The sequence below is a fragment of the Schistocerca nitens genome, chromosome 2, assembly GCF_023898315.1.
Source record: "Schistocerca nitens isolate TAMUIC-IGC-003100 chromosome 2, iqSchNite1.1, whole genome shotgun sequence".
NCBI lineage: Eukaryota > Metazoa > Arthropoda > Insecta > Orthoptera > Acrididae > Schistocerca > Schistocerca nitens.
The window spans coordinates 245,301,780-245,309,704 of NC_064615.1; positions in this window are offsets into that span (position 1 = coordinate 245,301,780).

The following is a 7,925-nucleotide window of genomic DNA, read 5'->3' on the forward strand; positions in this document are numbered from 1 at the left end:
TTTGCAGTTTCTTCAGTTTTAATCTACAGTTCATAACCAATAAATTGTGATCAGAGTCCACATCCGCCCTTGGAAATGTCTTACAATTTAAAACTTGGTTCCTAAATCTCTGTCTTGCCATTTGTAATCAAAATGGAACCTTTTGGTGTCTCGTATACAACCTTCATTCATGATTATTAAACCAATTTTATCTATGATTCAGTTATGCTCTTTGCTAATTTCTACCAGGCAGCTCCCTCTTTCATTCCTTACCCCAATGTATATTCACCCACTACTTTTCCTTTTCTTTTTCCTACTATCGAATTCGAGTCCTCTATGCCTATTAAATTTTCATCTCCCTTAATTATCTGAATAATTTCTTTTATCGCATCATACATTTCTTGAATCTCTTCTCCATGTGCGGTACTAGTTGGAATATAAACTTGTACTACTGTGGCAGGCGGGGGCTTTGTGTCTGTTTTAGCTACAATAATGCATTCACTACGCTGTTCGTAGTACCTCAACCGCGTTACCTTTTTTTTATTCGTTATTAAACCTACTCCTGCATTACACCTATTTGATTTTGTATTTATAACCCTATATTCAACAGACCAGAAATCCTGTTCCTCCTGTCACCGAACTTTACTGATTTCTACTGTATCTAACTTTAACATATCCCTTTCCCTTTTTAAGTTTTCTTACCTATCTGTACTATTAAGGGAACTCACATACCACGCTCCAGTTCATAGAACGGCTGTTTTGTTTCTCCTGATAACGTTGTCCTCGGAGATCCAAATGGGGGACTATTTTACGTCTGGAATATTTTACCGAAGCGGACTCCATCATCATTTAACCACAGAGTAAATCAACATGCCCTCGGGAAAAATTATGGCTGTAGTTTACCCTTGCTTTCAGCCGTTCGCAGTACCAGCACAGCAAGGCCGTTTTGGTTGATGTTAAACGGCCAGATCGGTCAATCATCCAGACTGTTGCCTCTGCAACTACTGAAAAGGCTGCTGCCGCTCTTCAGGAACCACACGTTTGTCTGTCCTCTCAACAGATACCCCTCTGTTGTGGTTGCAACTACAGTAGGGCTTTCACTATCGGTGAGACACACAAGCCTCCGCACCAATAGCAAGGTCGATGGTTCATGGGGGGTGGTACCTTACCATATGTAACACTTACCTCTAGGCATGTCGAAGTGAATATGTTGTATCTTTTCAAAACTGAGTACGAGACCATTCGCAGAAAGCCACTCAATAATACTTTAGAGAAAATTATTTACCTGTTCTTCGGTTGCTGTATGTTCTTGGGGATTGATGACAATTCTAGTGCCATCTGCAAAAAATAGGAATTCTTTTATGTTGGATGGAAGATCGTTTACTTATATGACAAACAATAGTGGACCTAAGTTGGAGCCTTGTGGGACGCACTAAGTGATTTTTTTTTTCCCAGTCAGGGTCTTCTCTGCTGACACTGGCTGAATTATTTAGTACAACTTTATGCAAGACCCCGTCAGATTCCCTGCAGTCTAGACAATGATTTGTCATTGACCGACCTGACTTCCGTACGTCTGACGCCGCTCCCAAAGCGTTATCAGCCAGCAGCCTCCATTCCGAATACGCTCGCTTCAGTTTCCACCTCTTTCACTTCTCCACACCCAATTGGCCCTCTTTCACAGCGGCCGCTCGCTCGTCGACACCTGTGACGCTGTCCACAGGCGCCTCCATTGACCACTGCACCTTCTTGCCACGGCAAGAGAACTCCTCCACCTTGGCACCAGCTGCTGAGAGGGCCGGAGCTTCATCTATGCTGCGGAATTCTTCTTTTACTCTTCGTCTCGTTGTCACTGTAGTCTTGTACCATGGCAAGCAAGGAGAGGATGTTGTTTGGTGACTGGAATCCTCTTTCTATAACAGAAACTGCACACATGTATTAACAGGGTTCTTTATTGATTTTAACAGAAAGCTACTTAGTCCAGATGTTGTGGTAAAAGCTCTTCCTTAACAGTCCACTTTAGCCTCACTGCTGATGAAGTATAACGTAAGTCCCGCTATGTAAACTACTCCAGTCACTATGTGCTGCGCCGGCCGCGGTGGTCTCGCGGTTCTAGGCGCTGAGTCCGGAGCAGCGCGACAGCTACGGTCGCAGGTTCGAATCCTGCCTCGGGCATGGATGTGTGTGATGTCCTTAGGTTAGTTAGGATTAAGTAGTTCTAAGTTCTAGGGGACTGATGACCACAGATGTTAAGTCCGATAGTGCTCAGAGCCATTTGAACCACTATGTGCTGTTTGAGACTGAGACTCTGATTGCCCCTGTGACTGTGTGCGGCTGACTGGGCTGTGACTGAAGATTCCGACCCTGAGACTCACTGGATGGCTGACTGGGCTCTCTGGTCTGTGGCAGCGATCTAAATACTGGCGGTCGAGAGGGCGTTGGCGGCGTATTTCTAGCGAGTCTTTGCCGCCTCTCCTTATAGGCTTGCTTGCTCCAGTACCTACTATCAATCCTTGCAACCTCTTTGCCACCCAGTGTGCTGGCGACAGCTTATGCCAGCACACTAACGTCTTTTGTCATGGGTTTCTCTCTGATGGAAGGGCTGGAAAAAGAGTATACTCAGCCTTGTGATGCCAGATGAGGAGCTACCTGGGTGAGTCCCAAGTCTAGAAAGCTGACAACAATGAATAACAGAACTGTGTTACTTTACATTTATGTAGTGTATCGTCGATATCTGATTTGACTAGTTAATTATTATGTGATGATGACTATGTAGCGAGAGATGTGAACAAACCATTGTTTAAGTATACTTCGATTAAGAGCTGCTCATTTATTTTATTATTCTAGAATAAAGACTATAAATAACAATTTGTAAACTATGAACTCTTCCTTGGAGTGTTACAATTTATTATTATGAGAAGTATAAAACTGTGTCAAAGAAATAAGGAAGCCCTTAGGCCTGACGATGGCCTAGCTTATTCCTTTGTTGTTCAGTTTTCTGAATGCGTTTTCTACCATGTGCAGCATCGAGATAGGGTTGACGGGTGGGTCTTTGTCGCGGCTGGTCCCAGCGGAGGTTTGAGTCCTCCCTCCGGCATGGGTGTGTGTGTTTGTCCTTAGGATAATTTAGGTTAAGTAGTGTGTAAGCTTAGGGACTGATGACCATAGCAGTTAAGTTCCATAAGATTTCACACACATTTGAACAACTTTTTTTTGGGTCTTTGTCGTTTTCCGATTTGTGGACAGCTCCAATGTGGAAAAAGGTTTATCGCAGGTAGACTGAACTGTGGGAGTAGGCAGCCAGCAGTGTTAGGGTGAGGTCATGTACTGACGCATCGTGAAGACATTTTACTCGTATTTGTGCTAACTTCGTCACAAGCGACGGAAGAAGCTCAAAAATGGTTCAAATGGCTCTGAGCACTATGGGACTTAACAGCTATGGTCATCAGTCCCCTAGAACTTAGAACTACTTAAACCTAACTAACCTAAGGACAGCACACAACACCCAGTCATCACGAGGCAGAGAAAATCCCTGACAACGCCGGGAATCGAACCCGGGAACCCGGGCGTGGGAAGCGAGAACGCTACCGCACGACCACGAGATGCGGACGACGGAAGAAGCGATAATTAGCACTTCTCCAATGGCAAGTCGTCTCTTTCAAATTTTAGCCGTTGGATGCAAGACTTTTTCAGGCTAAAATATGGAGTTGCAAGAATTACACCATCTTACTTCAAGAATTCTCATCAAAGGTAGACATTGCGGAGCCTTTGGTCTACCCAGTTAATAGGAGACGCGAAGAATCCGATGAAGTAATTTTTGCGCCACGTTCTCAGCTGCACAGTTTCTGACAAGACAAGTTATGGAAAAATTACACTACCGGCCATTAAAATTGCTACACCACGAAGATGACGTGCTACAGTCGCGAAATTTAACAGACAGGAAGAAGATGCTGTGATATGCAAATGATTAGCTTTTCAGAGCATTCACACAAGGTTGGCGCCGGTGGCGACACCTACAACGTGTTGACATGAGGAATGTTTCCAACCGATTTCTCATACACAAACAGCAGTTGACCGGTGTTGCCTAGTGAAACGTTGTGATGAGAAATGCGTACCATCACGTTTCCGACTTTGATAAAGGTCGGATTGTAGCCTATCACGATTGTGGTTTATCGTATCGCGACATTGCTGCTCGCGTTGGTCGAGATCCAATGACTGTTGGCAGAATATGGAATCGGTGGGTTCAGGAAGGTAGTACGGAACGCCGTGCTCGATCCCAACGGCTACGTATCACTAGCAGTCGAGATGACAGGCATCTTAACCGCATGGCTGTAATGGATCGTGCAGCCACGTCTCGATCCCTGCGTCAACAGATGGGGACGTTTGCAAGTCAACAACCATCTGCACGAACAGTTCGACGACGTTTGCAGCAGCATGGACTATCAGATTGGAGAACATGGCTGCGGTTACCCTTGACGCTGCATCACAGACAGGAGCGCCTGCGATGGTGTACTCAACGACGAACCTGGGTGCACGAATGGCAAAACGTCATTTTTTCGGATGAATCCAGATTCTGTTTACAGTATCGTGATGGTTGCATCCGTGTTTGGCGACATCGCGGTGAACGCACATCGGAAGCGTGTATTTGTCATCGCCATACTGGCGTATCACCCGGCGCGATGGGGTGCCATTGGTTACACGTCTCGGTCACCTCTTGTTCGCATTGGCGGCACTTTGAACAGTGGACGTTACATTTCAGATGTGTTACGACCCGTGGATCTACCCTTCATTCGATCCCTGTGAATCCCTACATTTCAGCAGAATAATGCACGACCGCATGTTGCAGGTTCTGTACTGGCCTTCCTGGATATAGAAAATATTCGACTGCTGCTCTGGTCAGCACATTCTCCAGATCTGTCACCAACTGAAAACGTCTGTTCAATGGTGGCAGAGCATATGGCTCGTCACAATACGCCAGCCACTACTTTTGATGAACTGTGGTATCGTGCTGAAGTTGCATGGGCAGCTGAACCTGTACACGCCATCCAAGCTCTGTTTGACTCAATGCCCACGCGTATCAGGGCCGTTATTACGGCCAGAGGTGGTTGTTCTGAGTACTGATTTCTCAGGATCTATGCACCCAAATTGCGTGAAAATGTAATCACATGTCAGTTCTGGTATAATATATTTGTCCAATGAATACCCGTTTATCATCTGTATTTTTTCTTGGTGTAGCAATTTTAATGGCCAGTAGTGTCTTTCATTATTCATATAAAGGGAAACGTGACTCAGTTTTATTGAAACCGTGCTGAACTTTGGTTTTGGTTAAAAATATTGCCTGTTAATTATATCCAGTATTAATATCATATTTCAAGGTAATTATTATTATTTTGCTTAAATTCTATCTCAAAATTAATATTTACTCTGTGGTATAACGGCAACAGTAAATTCTTTCTTTCTGTGGTTTATTAAAATAAAAAAATGTCAGCACACAATTCCGATCCTTCGCTTTGTTAAATTTCATTCGTTTGAGTTCAGCTTCTTAAAGCCTTAGGATTAACGTAACTTCTGTCTAATGACAATTATTAACTTTATTTTGTCTTTGTAATGTTCCTTAAGTAATGTTTGAAAAGGACTTTACTGAAGATCTTGTTAGCCTCCAAGGACTAAGCCTTGACATGGCAGGGGGCTCAAGTACTCAGTGATCCTGAGGAACTACACGGGAGAGTCTACTTCTAATAGCCGGTAGTTTGGTAAGAGAAGGGAGGAAGCCAGTTATCAACGTGGGAGATGAAGTGGAGAGGATCAGTGGCTTCTGAGGTGGATGAAGTTACTAATCTCAATGGCTGAGGAGACTCCTGACAGTGATACCTCAACGGTATTAGAGGCGGATCTAGCGGAAGAGGCAACGCACCAAGCAAAACAAAAATCCAAGTCGCGTCTGACTTGCACCAAGCAGTTACGTGGTCAGTATCTGTCTAGATGTTAACGGGGGCTCGAGAAACCAGTAACGTCTGTTACCAAAGTGGTCGGCTTCGAAAGACGTCTGTTCTCATACTGGGCGGCCTGTTATGACCTATCTGGCGTTTCAATCACAGATGTAAAGTCCCACGAAGAGATTACTACGCCTTCCTAACCCATTTTCATCCACAGTACGATGGTACACACTAAAAGGAAAAGCACCCCAAGAAGTAAACAATTCTTCGTCACTGGAAACAGTAATGCAGCTAGGCCATCGGATTCTGGAGAACCTAGAATATCATGGAATGAAGAGTTGTAACTTCCTAGAACTTCTCGCATACGGGCTAAGAAAAAAATCTGCTAGGCACGTTGAACGTCAACATTTCACTGAAGACTGGGAAACTTCAACAACTGACGTATGTATTAAACAGACGAAACACACACTAACGCTACAGGAAACTGGATACGGAGATGAGAACGCATTTGATTCAGAGGGCTACAAAATTTATAAAGGGAAACCGGCCATTAGAATAAACAGACAGTCACTATGCATGAAACAGCTTTCATGGTCATACAGAATCTAACGGAATCCATAACAAATTTTGTCCCCCCATTGGAGCGAATATCAGTTCTCTCGGTTAGATCAGCAAATAAGGACTATACTATCATAAATGCACATGCATCTACCAATAATAACACAAAAAAACTGGAAAAAGTAGAACAATTTTGGGAAATACTAGAAAATAAGACATAAAAAATACCAGAGCAAGACATAAGATCACCTGTAGGGACGTCAACCCACAGATCGACAGAGAAGAGAAGTACAAGCAAATAACAGGAAATTTTCTTCCACACAAACGCATCAACAAGACTGGAGAAAGGCACATCACTTTCTGTAGACTTTAAACTCATGTCAAACTTTCTTAGAAAATTAACAAGGAATATTAGCACAAAGTTGGAAATTGGGGTGAGATCAGAGAAACAATGATAGAAGTGAAAAAACTAGAGCAACCACGAAGAAGAAGGAAACATAGTTGGTGCAATAAGATGTGTGACGATGCGATAGAGCATAGATCAACAGCTTGGAAAAAATGGAATTCTGAAAAAAAGGGAAGAGACTGGGAAACATTCACTGAGATTAGAAAGCATTCATCAAAAATTATGCGAACAAAGACACAGAAATATGACAAAAAAAATACAGGAAATACACTGACTGAAAAATAGTTAGTGTAGAGTAATGAAATTTCGGGTATACGTTTGTCCAGGTAACATATTTAATTGACTGACATTGCAAGTTCACAGGTTAATGTAAGCGCGAGATACGCCATTGCAAATGTGAAAAGCTGGTTCATTAATGACTGGTTTAACCGCCAGAATGTCGAGTGCAAGGATGCAAACGTGCATCCCTTGCATTGTTCAGGTGCCGGGTGTCAGTTTGTAGGACAGAGTTCCATGGCTGTTGCACTTGGCCGATCAATACAGGGCCATTTAAGCTGATTGTGGATAACGCTGCAGTTGTCCGATGATGTCCCATATGTGCTCTATTGGAGACAGATACTGTGAACGAGTAGGCCAACGGAACATGTAGACACTCTGTAGAGCCTGTACGGTTACGACAGCGGTACATGGGCGATCGTTAATCTGTTGGAAATCACCAACACCTCCACCCTACCCTCTAATGAGCACTCGGTTGCAAATGGCTGTGGTTTGGGGTCAGTGAAGTGCACGTGTCAGGGCGTGTGGCTCGGAGCTGCCCTTGAAGTAACCAATTTGTACCAGTCCGTTGTGTCACTGTGGTGTCAACAGCTGCTCAGATCGCTGCTGCAGATGCAGTACGATGCGCCGGGGCCATACGCCGAACACAATGGTCTCCCCTCTCGGTTGTGCCACGTGGCCGTCCAGAGCCCGGTCTTCTTGCGACCGTACATTCTCGTGACCACTGCTGCCAGCATTCAAGTGCAGTGGATACATTTCTGTCTAGTCTTTCT